Source organism: Stenella coeruleoalba (assembly GCF_951394435.1).
Source record: "Stenella coeruleoalba genome assembly, contig: scaffold_33, whole genome shotgun sequence".
Taxonomy (NCBI): Eukaryota; Metazoa; Chordata; class Mammalia; order Artiodactyla; family Delphinidae; genus Stenella; species Stenella coeruleoalba.
The window spans coordinates 3102373-3116149 of NW_027646420.1; the positions used below are offsets into that span (position 1 = coordinate 3102373).

At 44.9% G+C, this 13777-nt stretch overlaps 1 long non-coding RNA gene across 1 annotated transcript; it reads right to left on the bottom strand.

Annotated features, from left to right (window-relative positions):
- Positions 1-812: 812 nt before the first annotated feature.
- Positions 813-9667, bottom strand: LOC307181124. Its single transcript, XR_013825924.1, has 3 exons — positions 9624-9667; positions 4246-4356; positions 813-949 (listed from the first exon to the last, which is right to left on the bottom strand). It is a non-coding gene; the product is annotated as an uncharacterized lncRNA (long non-coding RNA).
- Positions 9668-13777: the final 4110 nt, after the last annotated feature.

Here is a 13777-nt window from a genome sequence, read left to right on the forward strand (position 1 = left end):
GGGTCTGGAGAAAAGGAACCCTCTTCCACTATTGTTGGGAATATAAATTGATACAGTCATTATGGAGAACAATATGGAATTTCTTAAGAAACTAACAATAGAATTACTATATGATACAGCAATCCCAGTACTGGACATATACCCAGACAAAACCATAAATCAAAAAGAGTCATTCACCGCAATGTTCATTGCATCACTATTTACAATATCGAGGTAATGGAAGCAACCTAAATGCCCACAGACAGACGAATGCATAAAGCTGTGGTACATATATAAAATGGAATATTACTAAGCCATGAAAAGGAATGAAATTGGGTCATTTGTAGAGACGTCGATGGATCTAGAGACTGTCATACAGAGTGAAGTAAGTCAGAAAGAGAAAAACAAATCTTGTATATTCATGCATATATGTGGAACCTAGAAAAACTGTACAGATTAACCATTTTGCAAGGCATAAATAGAGCAACAGATGTAGACAACAAACGTATGGACAACAAGGGGGGAAAGCTGTTGGGGGGTGGTGGTGGGAGGAGTTGAGAGACTGGGATTGGCATGTATACATTTATATGTATAAAATAGATAACCAATAAGAACCTGCTGTATAAAAATATAAAATAAAATTCAAAATTAAAAAGAAATAAAATTTAAAAAATAAAACAGAAAAAACAATTATTCCCTGCACATACATGTATTTATATGAATAAATTATTTCCATGCTTATATCTGTAAATACAAAAAAGAGGAATAAAATCTACCTTGAACCAAAAACGAAAAAGAGAAAAAAACACAGAACCCACCAGTTCCACAGAGGAAAACCGTATCAGGGCACTTGCTCCAGTTGTAAACAATTCTGAAGTTGGTCAGTGGTGGGGAATCGTCTCCCATTCAGCCAGCAGCCCCCACGCAACAAGCGTCCTCATTGCAAAGCTGGGGCACCGTGCCGAGGCATCTGTGAGTAAACGTGAGCTGAGCCCCAGGCCAGTTGCTGCTGAACTATTCCCACCCGTCCCAGGTAAAACACCTGAATATATACAAGGACTTGAAAGCCTAGAGGAAGGGCCATAGAGCCACACGAGTGACAGCATGCCGGCCGACTTGGTGCCTGCAGGCCAGCCAGGATGGTCCTGGCCCTGGGTGCTCTTCTGGAAGATTTCCATTTCCCTGCCTGAGATACCCGTCCTGTCCCTGCCCCCACTGCTTTTTTCCTTCCTCACCTCTGCCCAGGGAGAAATTCCAGCAGCAGGTATGGGTGACACATCCTCTTCTTTAGCAGGTGGCAGCCTGGCAACTGCTGCAGAAAGTCCAGCAGAGCCCCACTCACACTGGGCCACCCACAAAGCCGTGGCCTCTCACTCCCTCCCACCAGCCCAGCCCCGAGACTGCTGACAGGGCAGAGAAAATGGCGTCAGGCACGGCTGCAGGGGCTGTTGCTGCCTGGAGTGGTATTTATATTGATCTCAACCCAGGCACACCTGGGGAGGGCTGGCCGGCACGGTAAGGCTGCCCAGGTCAGCCAATCATCACCCCTCAGGGGCTCACAGTTGCAGAAAATGGAACTTGCTGAACCGGCCAGGTCCAAGGAACAGGTGTGGGCTCCTGAGAGTCAGGATAGACAAGGGGCTGCAGCTTTGGCTTGTTTTCTAATCATTTTATCTGGCCCATGAGTGGGAGACAACTTCAAGAAAACCCTCTCCTAATGAGAGGAACCCAGGAGTCAGGGAGAGGAGGGGTGGGTGGTGGTTGGAGACAGAGGCCTGGTGCCCCGGGTGCAGTGGAAGTCTCTGGAAGACCAGGTGGAGGGAGGCCTCACGGAGTGATGCCCAGGGTCACAGACCTGTCGCAGCTGCTGTTTGTTAGTTCAAGTCCTGCTCTGAGGTGCTCTGTGTCAGCTCTGAGCGACAGGTGAGCTGGGGGTGCTCTGCAATGAGGGCTATGTGCACGGTTCCTGTGTGCCCAGCCCTGCCACGGTACCTGCAAGGGTAGCTCTGTATCCTGGGAGGGGCCTGACCACGAGAGCCCCGTGGGCTGGGGTGGGGGTGGGGTACCTGCCCAGGTGAGCTCCATATTCTGGGATTGGTCTGACCACGAGAGCCCCATGGGCTGCTGGGGACCTGGTAAAGGATGTCAGGACAGTCAGTGAAGCCACCGAGGATATACCTCCAGTTGCTCCTAATTCCTACACCCTGCTGGTCATTCTACCAACCACCAGGACATGGTATTCTGTATTAGTCTTCAATGATGCCTTCTTTTGTATTCCATTAGTCCCAGAGTCACAAGAAATTTTGGCTTGTGAGTGGCAGGACTCAACATACAACTAAAACAATACTTCCGGGCCGTCTGGCCCCAAGGGTGCAAAAATTCCCACACCATCTTTGGGGAAAGCTTAGCTAAAGACCTAAAAGTTCTACCTCTGGAAAAGGAAACCCTCCTTCAATATGCAGACGACATTCTGATCACCAGCCCTACTAAGGAGGCCTCTGAACTACCAAGCCAATAAAGGATAGAAGTTGTCCAAGAAAAAGCTCAAATATCACAGACTGCGGTGACCTGCCTGGGCTTCATTCTCACAGAAGGTCAGAGAAGCCCATCCCAGGAAAGGGAAGAAACCATTTTCAGCCTTACCCCTTTCTAAAACTAGAAGACAGCTTAGGGGTTCCTGGGGAGGCCAGGGTTTGCTGCTTCTGGATCCCTAACTACAGTCTACTAGCTGGGCCTCTATATGAAACACTGAAAGGAAAAGATGATGATCCTTTTGAATAGAATCCAGAAGTGGCCTTTCAAGAATGGAAAGAGCAGTCAATTCAGACCCTTGCCCTGGAACTCCCTAATTTAGCTAAACCCTTTGATCTTTACAATCCCGGTGAAAGGTGAATCGCCATTGGAGAATTAGTGCAAAAACTGGGACCACTTGAAATGGAACAATGCAAGAATGCCATCCAGGTAGGATAAACTACGGTCACTAAGGGGCTTGGCCCACTGCCACATCTGGCCAAGATACTGGCGGTATCTAAAAACCTGGAAATCAGCAGCCCAAAAGGCCACCTCCCTCCTAAGGGAAAAGGACCCCACGTGGTGATCCTAACCACCAACCATGCCCTGAAGTTGCAGGGTTCGCTCCGTGGGCACACCGACCTCGAGTGAGGAGGCCCTCCAACTCCAACATCCAGAGAGATAACCGGGGGCAACAGGGCACCATGACGACTCGTGTGAACATCACTTGACCTGGAGTTTCTCTCATAAAACAACAAGAGTGTGTCCCAAAAGAGTAGACTACTGCTTGCAGGACTTACTGCACCCAGAGGGGAGCTAATAATCTTGGCGGGGGAACAGTATACCACACTGTCACCATAGAAAAGCCTACAGACACCGTGATGATGGTGGCCAATAAGACCGGCTGGACTCCTGTTTACTTCAAAAGGCTGTTGACTCAGTAGCCATCATGGTCCTTGGTCACCACTGACCCTGGACTGTCTGGGAGTTGAGCGGGCAGGGCTCTGACACCTGGTGCTGTTTGTACGTTAATTCAGGGGCCTAACTGAAGAAAGCGCAGACTACTGGTCAGAGCATCTAGGCTGGCAGAGACGGTCAGCCTAAGGTGGCCGAACAAATGTGGGGCGGGGTGAAACCGGCCCCCACAGCATCTCTGCACATCTCTTTCCTGGACCCTTAAAGGTCATTAGAATCTATAACACTTCCAATGCTGGTGCTCAGGTGGACGAGCAGGGAGGCAGGGGTCCTGGGGACAATCAACGTCACCGGGAGGCTGCTGGGGAGAAGCTCTGACCCTCGCCCCAGGGTATGAGGGCTCCCAACTCAGCACTCAGCAGTTACAGAAGAAGGGTCTGCACCCTCAGCACTCCAAGAATGAGGAACGGGACAAAAGGCAGAGGAGGGGTTTGTCCCCAGCAAAGCCCATTAAAAATCCCTGGGAGATAAAAATAGAATCTGGGCAATAAAGTCAAGTCTAACCTTTTTTATCCTTTGTGCTTTGTCTAATTTCACGTGCTCCTAGGGTCCCGCATGCAGAGGTTCCACACCCGGCACTTCAGACCAGATTTCCTAGTGCAGAATGGCTGGGTCGACACCTCAGCTCCTGGGGCCCAGTGCAGACTCCACGATATAGAGCCTGAGCTACAGCCAACCCAGCCCTCGAGAGCTCCGCCGCCTCCCTCCCTCCCACTGACTCTGACAGGATCTCTACACAGCAGCCCAGCCCACAGCCCACGGGGTAGTGCATGCTCTCACCTCTCCATTCTCTGATCAAAATATAAAGTTTCCTTTGCTTGTGAACCAAACTCAGTCTCGATCTGTTGGCCCCAATGACACTGGGCAGGGGGACACTTGTTGGGGTCCACTCTGGAGGATCAGTAACAGAAATTGAGACTATTGTAACCTCAATGAACAGATGTGTGAGCCAAACTGTAGTTAACATAGAACAGTGTATAAGGCTCGGGTAAAATAAGATGTTTTTAACACTTCCATTTGATATTTCCATCACTTTTTATAAGCAAGTTCAGTGAAAAGGTTTGTCTTATTTGTCAGGTCAATATTAGAGAAACGAAGTGATTTCTTTCCAAGGATGTACAGCTAATAATCTTGGTTAAACCTTCAATCTTGTTTTAAATGCTTTTCCATTGAAAATGATACCTCTCTTTCAGCTCCCCCATTTCTGAGAAGTATAAAATCTTATAATTTATTATTACCAAAGGGGAAAGGTGGGAGGAGGGATAAATTAACAGTTTGGAATGAACACATACACACTGCTATGTATAAAATAGATCATCAACAAGGAACTACTGTATAGCACAGGGAACTACACTCAACATTTTGCAATAACCTATAAGGGGAAATAATCTGAAAAAGAATAGATATTTTTATTGACATCATCTATCAATGACAGTTAAAGTGTAGCCTAAGGGAAGCTGGTGGTGAGTGCTTCTGACCCTGAAGACTTCAATCATCTAAAGTTTGGACTCTGCCTACTTCCCAAGGCCCTTAATGAACATATGTGTAGCTGTAGCTTAAAAAATTCCCCAGTTTGGGTTTCGGGGAGACACTGATTTTGAAAAAGCCCTGGTGTTCTCCTTACATGAATGGGACTCTTCCTACTGCTAAAACATGTCTGTTACACCCAGAGGATGGTATACCGTCTGATCGGGAAGAGTTTGGAAAAGGCATCTCATCTCCTCATCTCCTGGTGCTCGGGTTCACCCCTCCAGCGTCTTTACTAACAGTCTCCCCACTTGGAGATGTCAGCACTGTCAACATCCTGTTGCGTACAGTTTGGAATTTGTCCAGAGGATGAAGTGGAAGGATGAGGAACAATGAGAGACAAGTCCTAGGTGTTCAGACAGGGACATGTCACTCTAATTTCCAATCAGGAAGACGAATTGACCAAAGGCTAGGGTTGCCCATGGAAACAGTATAGGGCTTGAGGAAATCCCGCTGCTTTGTGGCCAGTTCCCATAAACACGAGTTGAACAATGGAACTCAGGGGCAGTAAAATTCACAAAACTGCAGAGTTGAAAATATCCATCACTGAAAAATGTCTTGAGGAAAGTCAGAGAAAAGGACTTGTAAGCAAGGGAGAATGGCAGGAAAGGGATTTGAGGAGGTAGAAAGGACTCGCCATTAAGCACAAGAAAAGGAGCTGAACATTGCCAACATTGCCAACATTGCAGTTGGCCAAAAAGGGTGTATGCGTTCTTTTCTGTATATATTCAAGAAAAGGGCATACACTTTTTTAGCCAACCAAACAGGTGGGCACTGGAAGTCAATACTACAAAAGATATCACTTCGCATCAGTCAGAAGAGCCATCCTCATAAAGCATAAACAACAGAAACGCAGGACAGGGCAACGAGAAGAGGGAGCCCTGTGAGACTTATAGTGGAAATGTATATTGCCAACGGCCATTCTGGAGAAGTGTATTGTGTTTACTAAAGCATCTAAAAAATGAGCTACAGAGCATAGGGCACTTGCACTCATGGGCGTATATCTTGGGAAAAACAAAAATCGAGAGGACACAGGCACCCCAATGTTTACCCCCTCTCTGTTTAAAAGATCCTCGACTAGGATATAACTTAAATGTCTCTGGAGGGAAAAAATGGATAGAGATGTGGTACTTAGGTAGAGTGGAATATTATTCAGCCTGGAAATCAATGAAATATGGCCAGTTGTAACGACTCCGGAGGAGTTACGTATGATCATTCTAAGTGACAGAATTCAAAAAGAAAAAGACACATATCATAAGATATCACTTAAAGGTGGAATCCAAAATGGCTACACATGAAATAAATTACAAAACAAAAACATAGTCAAATATGTAGAAAACACGCATAAGGCTGCTAAACGGGAAAGGTGGGGAGGGGTGAGGCATCATCCAGGAGGTTGAAATTAGCAAAGATACCATTCCAAATACCAAACTGATAATCAACAAGGCCTACATGGTAGCTAAAAGAACTGCACTCAGCACACTCAAGTCACCGGAAAAGAATATATACGACTGGTAAGAATCTGAAAAAGAATTTATTGATGTCTCTCTGTACGTGAATCAAGTGGATGTACAGCAGCAAGAAACAGAGCTTTGAAAATCAGCTGTAACCAATATAGTAATAAATTGAAAAAAATAAACGACAGAGAGACAGAGAAAACCTCTTACAACTTTTCTTCAGGGATGGTGATGCAACATGGATTGAACACATCTAGACCCACAGCAGGATGAGACATAAGGCTGGAAACTGTTTGCGCTAAGAGAAATGTGAGGTTGGGTGAGGAAATGCACACCCTTTAAAGTAATACTACCTGGTACCCATTCAATGGGTCCCAAATCTGCAGGTTCAAGGGATCTTCCTACAGCTAAAACATGCATGGAAAACCCAGAGGACTGTACACCATGTGATCGGGAGATGTGTCTAAAATGCACCTCATTTATCCTCTCCTGGTGCTCCTGTTCACCATTCCAGCCACGCTACTTAGAATCTCCCCACTTGGAGAATCAGCACATTTAAACTTCTGTTTCACACATTTTGCAAATTGTGAGGAGGATGAACGGGAAGAGGGGGAACCAATGAGAGAAGAGTTGTAGGGGTTTGGACGGGCACATATCACTCTAATTTCCCATTAAGAATAAGAATTAAAGAAAGGCTCAGCCTGCCTCGCCGGAGCCAAAATAGGGCCTGAAGCAATCCTGCGGGTTTGAGGCCAGCTCACAAAAGAGCAACTTAAAAAATGGAGCTCAGGGTCACTGCAATTCACAAACCTGCAGAGTTATAAATGAAAACTAACGTCCAAAAATATGTTGAGGTAAGGCAAAGAAGAGGATCTGAATGCAAGACAGAATTGCAAGAAACAGATTTCAAGAGATAGATTGGACTCGTCTTTAACGCACATGAAAAGCGGCAGAATTTCGACAATGATGCAGTTGGCCCAAAAGGGCGTATGCGTTTTTTCCTGATTATATCCAGGAAAAAACGCATACGCACTTTATGGGCAACGAAGCAAGCAAGCAATGGAAATGTGCACAACAAAGAAGTCTCACTTCCCACCGGTCAAAAGGGCCATCCTAAAAAATTGTAAAAACCAGAAATGCAGGACAGGCCATGGAGAACAGGGAGCCTTTATACGCTGATGGGCAGTGTGTGAACTGCCGAGAGCCACTCTGGAGAAGTGTATGGTGGTTCCTAAATCATCTAAAAAACAGAGCTACAGAGCATAGGACACTTCCAATCATGGGAGTATATCTAGGGAAGTCTAAAAATCAACAAGACACAAGCACACCACAGTTTAGGGCTACTCTGTTTACAAGAACCTCAACTTCAGTACACCTTAAATATCCCAGGAAAGAGAACAATGGATAAAGAAGATGTGGTACTTATGTACAATGGAATATCTCTTCACCATGAAATCAATGTAATAAGGCTAGTAGAAGGATAAAGAGTGGATTTAGGTCCGATAATACTACTTGAAATAAGTCAAACAGAAAAAGAAACATATCATAAGATATCACTTATAGAGGGAGGGTAAATATGGCTGCACAAGAAATGAATTACAGAACAGAACAGTGTCTCACATTTAGAAAACACACTTATGTCAGCTTAAGGGGAAAGGAGAGGTGGGGTGATGCATAAAACCAGAGTTTGAAATTAGCACAGATACCGTTCAATAAACCAAATAGGTATTAGACAAGATCTACACCTTGCTCAATGAACAGGCCTCAACACACCCTATACACCGCAGAGAAATATATCTGAGGAATAAGAATCTTAAAACCCATGTATTGATATATCTCCATAAGGGAATCAAGTGTGTGCAGAGCGGCACAAACACAGCAGTGAAAAGGAGCTAAACCCCATTATAGAAATAAATTTTAAAAACAAAACGCTGAAACAATGAAAGAGAGAAAAATTCTTACAAAATTCGCTCAGGGGCTGTGATGCAACCTGGATTGACCACATATAAACCCACAGCTGGATAAGACATAAGGCTGGACACTTGGAGCTGACAGGATTGGTGAGCTTTGGTGAGCAACTGCCGAAAGTTTAATGCAATACTTCATGCTACTCAGTCCAAGGGTCCCAACACTCCAGGTTGAAGGGAATCTTCCTACAGCTAAACCATGCTTGGGAAACCCAGCGACTGGTATACCATATGATCGGGAAAGGTTTCTAAAACGCACCTCATTTTTCCTCTCCTGGGGCTCCGGATCGACATTACAGCCGCTTTACTAACAACATCCCCACATGGAGTCAATGCCTTTAAGTTCTGGCATCGCACAGTCTGCAGTTAGTGCAGAGGATGAATGGGAATAGGGGGAACCAGTGAGAAACTAGCTGTAGCGGTTTCAATGGGCACATGTCACTCTAATATCACATCAGTAAGAAGAATTAACCAAAGGCACAGCAAGGTGCCCCAGAAGAAAAATAGGGCTTCAAGGAATCCTGTGGTTATGGGGCAAGACCACAAAAATAAGAGCTAAAAAATGGAGCTAAGGGCCACTGCAATTCAAAAACCTGCAGAGTTATAAAGGCCAACTATTTTTAAAAAATATATTGAGGTAAGGCTATGAAGAGGCATTGAAAACAAGGCAGAATTGCAGGAAACCGATTTCAGGAGGTAGACAGGAATTGCATTGAAAGCATATGAAGAGAGTCAGAAACTCGACAATGATGCACTTGGCCAAAAAGGGCGTATGCGTTTTTTCCTGAATATATTCAGGAAAAAACGCATACGCCCTTTTTGGCCAACCAAGCAAGCTTGCAAAGGAAATCTGCACTACAATGAAGTCTCACTTCCCCCCGGTCAAAAGGGCCATCTGAAAAAAGTGTAAAATCCATAAAGGCACGACAGGCCATGGAGAACTGGGAGCCTTCTTATGCTGATGGGCGGGATGTAAATTGCCAACAGCCACTCTGGAGAAGTGTATGGTGTTTCCTGAAACATCTAAAAAACAAAGCAACAGAGCCTAGGGCACTTCCACTTATGGTCCTATAGCTTAGGGAAATTAAAATCAAAAAGACACAGCCACCCCAAAGTTTGGGACGGCTCTGTTTACAAGAACCTCGTTTACGGTACAAGTTCAATATCGCAGAAAGTGAAAAATGGATAAAGAACTTGTGGTACTTACGTACAATGCAATATCACTCAGCAATGAAATCTATGTCATCAGGCCCGTAGCAGCATAATGAGTGGATTCAGGTATGATGATTCGAACTGAAATAAGTCACACAGAAAAGAAACATCATAAGGTATCACTAATACACAGAATGTGAACTTGGCTACACATGAACTGAATTACAAAACAGAACAGTGTCTCAAGTTTAGAAAACCAACTTACGCTTGCTTAAGGGGGAAGGTGAGTTGGGGTGCTGCATAAAACCAGAGATTGAAATGAGCACAGATAAAGTTCCTTAAGCCAAATATGGAATAGACAAGAGCTACTCCTTGCTCAACGAAATGGACTCAACACCCCATATTAAACGCCTAAGAATGTACCTGACTAGTAAGTATCTTAAAACCTATGGATTGCTATGTCTCCGAAAGAGAATCAAGCGTGTGTACAGGGGCATAAACGCAGCAGTGATAGGATTGGAGAGGTTCGGTGAGCAAATGAAGACCCTTTGAAGTCATATTGCATGGTACCCATTCCACGGGTCTCAACTCTCCAGGTTTAAGGTATTCTTCTTTCAGCTAAAACATGCATGTGGAACCCAGAGTATGATCAACCGTGTGAACGGGAGACGTTTTCAAATATGTCTCAGTTTTCCTCCCCTGGTACTCGGGTGCAACATTCCAGACGCTTTACTAACACTCCCGACTTGGAGAGTCAGTGCCTTTAACCTCCTGTTTGGCCCAGTTTGCAATTTCTGCGGAAGATGAACAGGAATAGCGAGAACCAATGGGAGGCTAGCTGGAGGTGTCTGAACGGGCAAATTTAACTCTCATTTCCCACCAGGAAGAGGAATTAACCAAAGGCTCAGCATGCCGGGCCGGAACCAGATTAGGGCCTGAAGCCATCCTGCGGTGTTGCGGCCACCTCACAAGAAAGCGAATTGAAGAAAGGAGCTCAGGGGCACTTTAATTCACAAACCTGCAGAGTTATAAATGACAGCTATTGTCCAAAAATATACTGAAGTAAGGCTGCCAAGAGGACTTGAAAGCGGGGCAGAATTGCAGGAAACCGATTTCAGGAGGTAGACTGGAATTGCATTGAAAGCATAGGAAAAGAGGCAGAACGTCCACAATGATGCACTTGGCCAAAAAGGGCGTATGCGTTTTTTCCTGAATATATTCAGGAAAAAACGCATACGCCCTTTTTGGCCAACCAAGCAAGCTTGCAAAGGAAATCTGCACTACAATGAAGTCTCACTTCCCCCCGGTCAAAAGGGCCATCTGAAAAAAGTGTAAAATCCAGAAAGGCAGGACAGGCCATGGAGAACTGGGAGCCTTGTTATGCTGATGGGCGGGATGTAAATTGCCAACAGACACTTGGGAGAAGTGTATGGTGTTTCCTGAAACATCTAAAAAACAAAGCAACAGAGCCTAGGCACTTCCAATTATGGTCCTATAGCTTAGGGAATTTAAAATCAAAAAGACACAGCCACCCCAAATTTTGGAACGGCTCTGTTTACAAAAACCTCGTTTACAGTACAAGTTCAACATCGCAGAAAGTGAAAAATGGATAAAAAAGTTGTGGTATTTACTTACAAAGCAATATCACTCAGCAATGAAATCTGTGTCATCAGGCCCTTAGCAGCACAATGAGTGGATTCAGGTATGATGATACTAACTGAAATAAGTCACACAGAAAAAGAAACATCATAAGATATCAGTAATACACGGAATGTAAACTTGGCTACACAGGAACTGAATTACAGAACAGAACAGGGTCTCAAATTTAGAAAACCAACTTATGCTTGCTTAAGGGTAAAGGTGAGTTTGGGTGCTGCATAAAACCAGAGATTGAAATGAGCACAGATAAAGTTCCTTAAGCCAAATATGGAATAGACAAGAGTTACTCCTTGCTCAACGAAATGGACTCCACACCGCATATTAAACGCCTAAGAATGTACCTGACTAGTAAGTATCTTAAAACCTATGGATTGCTATGTCTCCGAAAGAGAATCAAGCATGTGTACAGGGGCATAAACGCAGCAGTGATAGGATTGGAGAGGTTCGGTGAGCAAATGAAGACCCTTTGAAGTCATATTGCATGGTACCCATTCCACGGGTTTCAACTACCCAGGTTTAAGGTATTCTTCCTTCAGCTAAAACATGCATGTGGAACCTAGAGTATGATCAACCATGTGATCGGGAGACGTGTTCAAATATGTCTCAGTTTTCGTACCCTGGTACTCGGGTGCAACATTCCAGACACTTTACTAACACTCTCCCGTCTTGGAGAGTCAGTCCCTTTAACCTCCTGTTTGGCCCAGTTTGCAATTTCTGCGGAAGATGAACAGGAATAGCGAGAACCAATGAGAGACTAGCTGGAGGTGTCTGGACGGGCAAATTTAACTCTCATTTCCCACCAGGAAGAGGAATTAACCAAAGGCTCAGCGTGCCGTGCCGGAACCAGATTAGGGCCTGAAGCCATCCTGCGGTGTTGCGGCCAGCTCACAAGAAAGCGAGTTGAAGAAAGGAGCTCAGGGGCACTGTAATTCACAAACCTGCAGAGTTATAAATGACAGCTATCGTCCAAAAATAGACTGAAGTAAGGCTGCCAAGAGGACTTGAAAGCTGGGCAGAATTGCAGGAAACCGATTTCAGGAGGTAGACTGGAGTTGCATTGAAAGCATAGGAAAAGAGGCAGAACGTCCACAATGATGCACTTGGCCAAAAAGGGCGTATGCGTTTTTTCCTGAATATATTCAGGAAAAAACGCATACGCCCTTTTTGGCCAACCAAGCAAGCTTGCAAAGGAAATCTGCACGACAATGAAGTCTCACTTCCCCCCGGTCAAAAGGGCCATCTGAAAAAAGTGTAAAATCCAGAAAGGCAGGACAGGCCATGGAGAACTGGGAGCCTTGTTATGCTGATGGGCGGGATGTAAATTGCCAACAGACACTCGGGAGAAGTGTATGGTGTTTCCTGAAACATCTAAAAAACAAAGCAACAGAGCCTAGGGCACTTCCACTTATGGTCCTATAGCTTAGGGAAATTAAAATCAAAAAGACACAGCCACCCCAAAGTTTGGGACGCCTCTGTTTACAAGAACCTCGTTTACCGTACAAGTTCAATATCACAGAAAGTGAAAAATGGATAAAGAACTTGTGGTACTTACGTACAATGCAGTATCACTCAGCAATGAAATCTATGTCATCAGGCCCGTAGCAGCATAATGAGTGGATTCAGGTACGATGATTCTAACTGAAATAAGTCACACAGAAAAAGAAACATCATAAGATATCAGTAATACACGGAATGGAAACTTGGCTACACAGGAACTGAATTACAGAACAGAACAGGGTCTCAAATTTAGAAAACCAACTTATGCTTGCTTAAGGGGAAAGGTGAGTTGGGGTGCTGCATAAAACCAGAGATTGAAATGAGCACAGATAAAGTTCCTTAAGCCAAATATGGAATAGACAAGTGCTACTCCTTGCTCAATGAAATGGACTCAACACCGCATATTAAACGCCTAAGAATGTACCTGACTAGTAAGTATCTTAAAACCTATAGATTGCTATGTCTCTGAAAGAGAATCAAGCATGTGTACAGGGGCATAAACGCAGCAGTGATAGGATTGGAGAGGTTCGGTGAGCAAATGAAGACCCTTTGAAGTCATATTGCATGGTACCCATTCCACGGGTTTCAACTACCCAGGTTTTAGGTATTCTTCCTTCAGCTAAAACATGCATGTGGAACCCAGATTATGATCAAACATGTGAACGGGAGACGTGCTCAAATATGTCTTAGTTTTCTTCCCCTGGTACTCGGGTGCAACATTCCAGACGCTTTACTAACACTCTCCCCACTTGGAGAGTCAGCGCCTTTAACCTCCTGTTTGGCCCAGTTTGCAATTTCTGCGGAAGATGAACAGGAATAGCGAGAACCAATGAGAGGCTAGCTGCAGGTGTCTGGACGGGCAAATTTAACTCTCTATTCCAACCAGGAAGAGGAAATAACCAAAGGCTCAGCGGGCCGTACCGGAACCAGATTAGGGCCTGAAGCCATCCTGCGGTGTTGCGGCCAGCTCAAAAGAAAGCGAGTTGAAGAAAGGAGCTCAGGGGCACTGTAATTCACAAACCTGCAGAGTTATAAATGACAGCTATCGTCCAA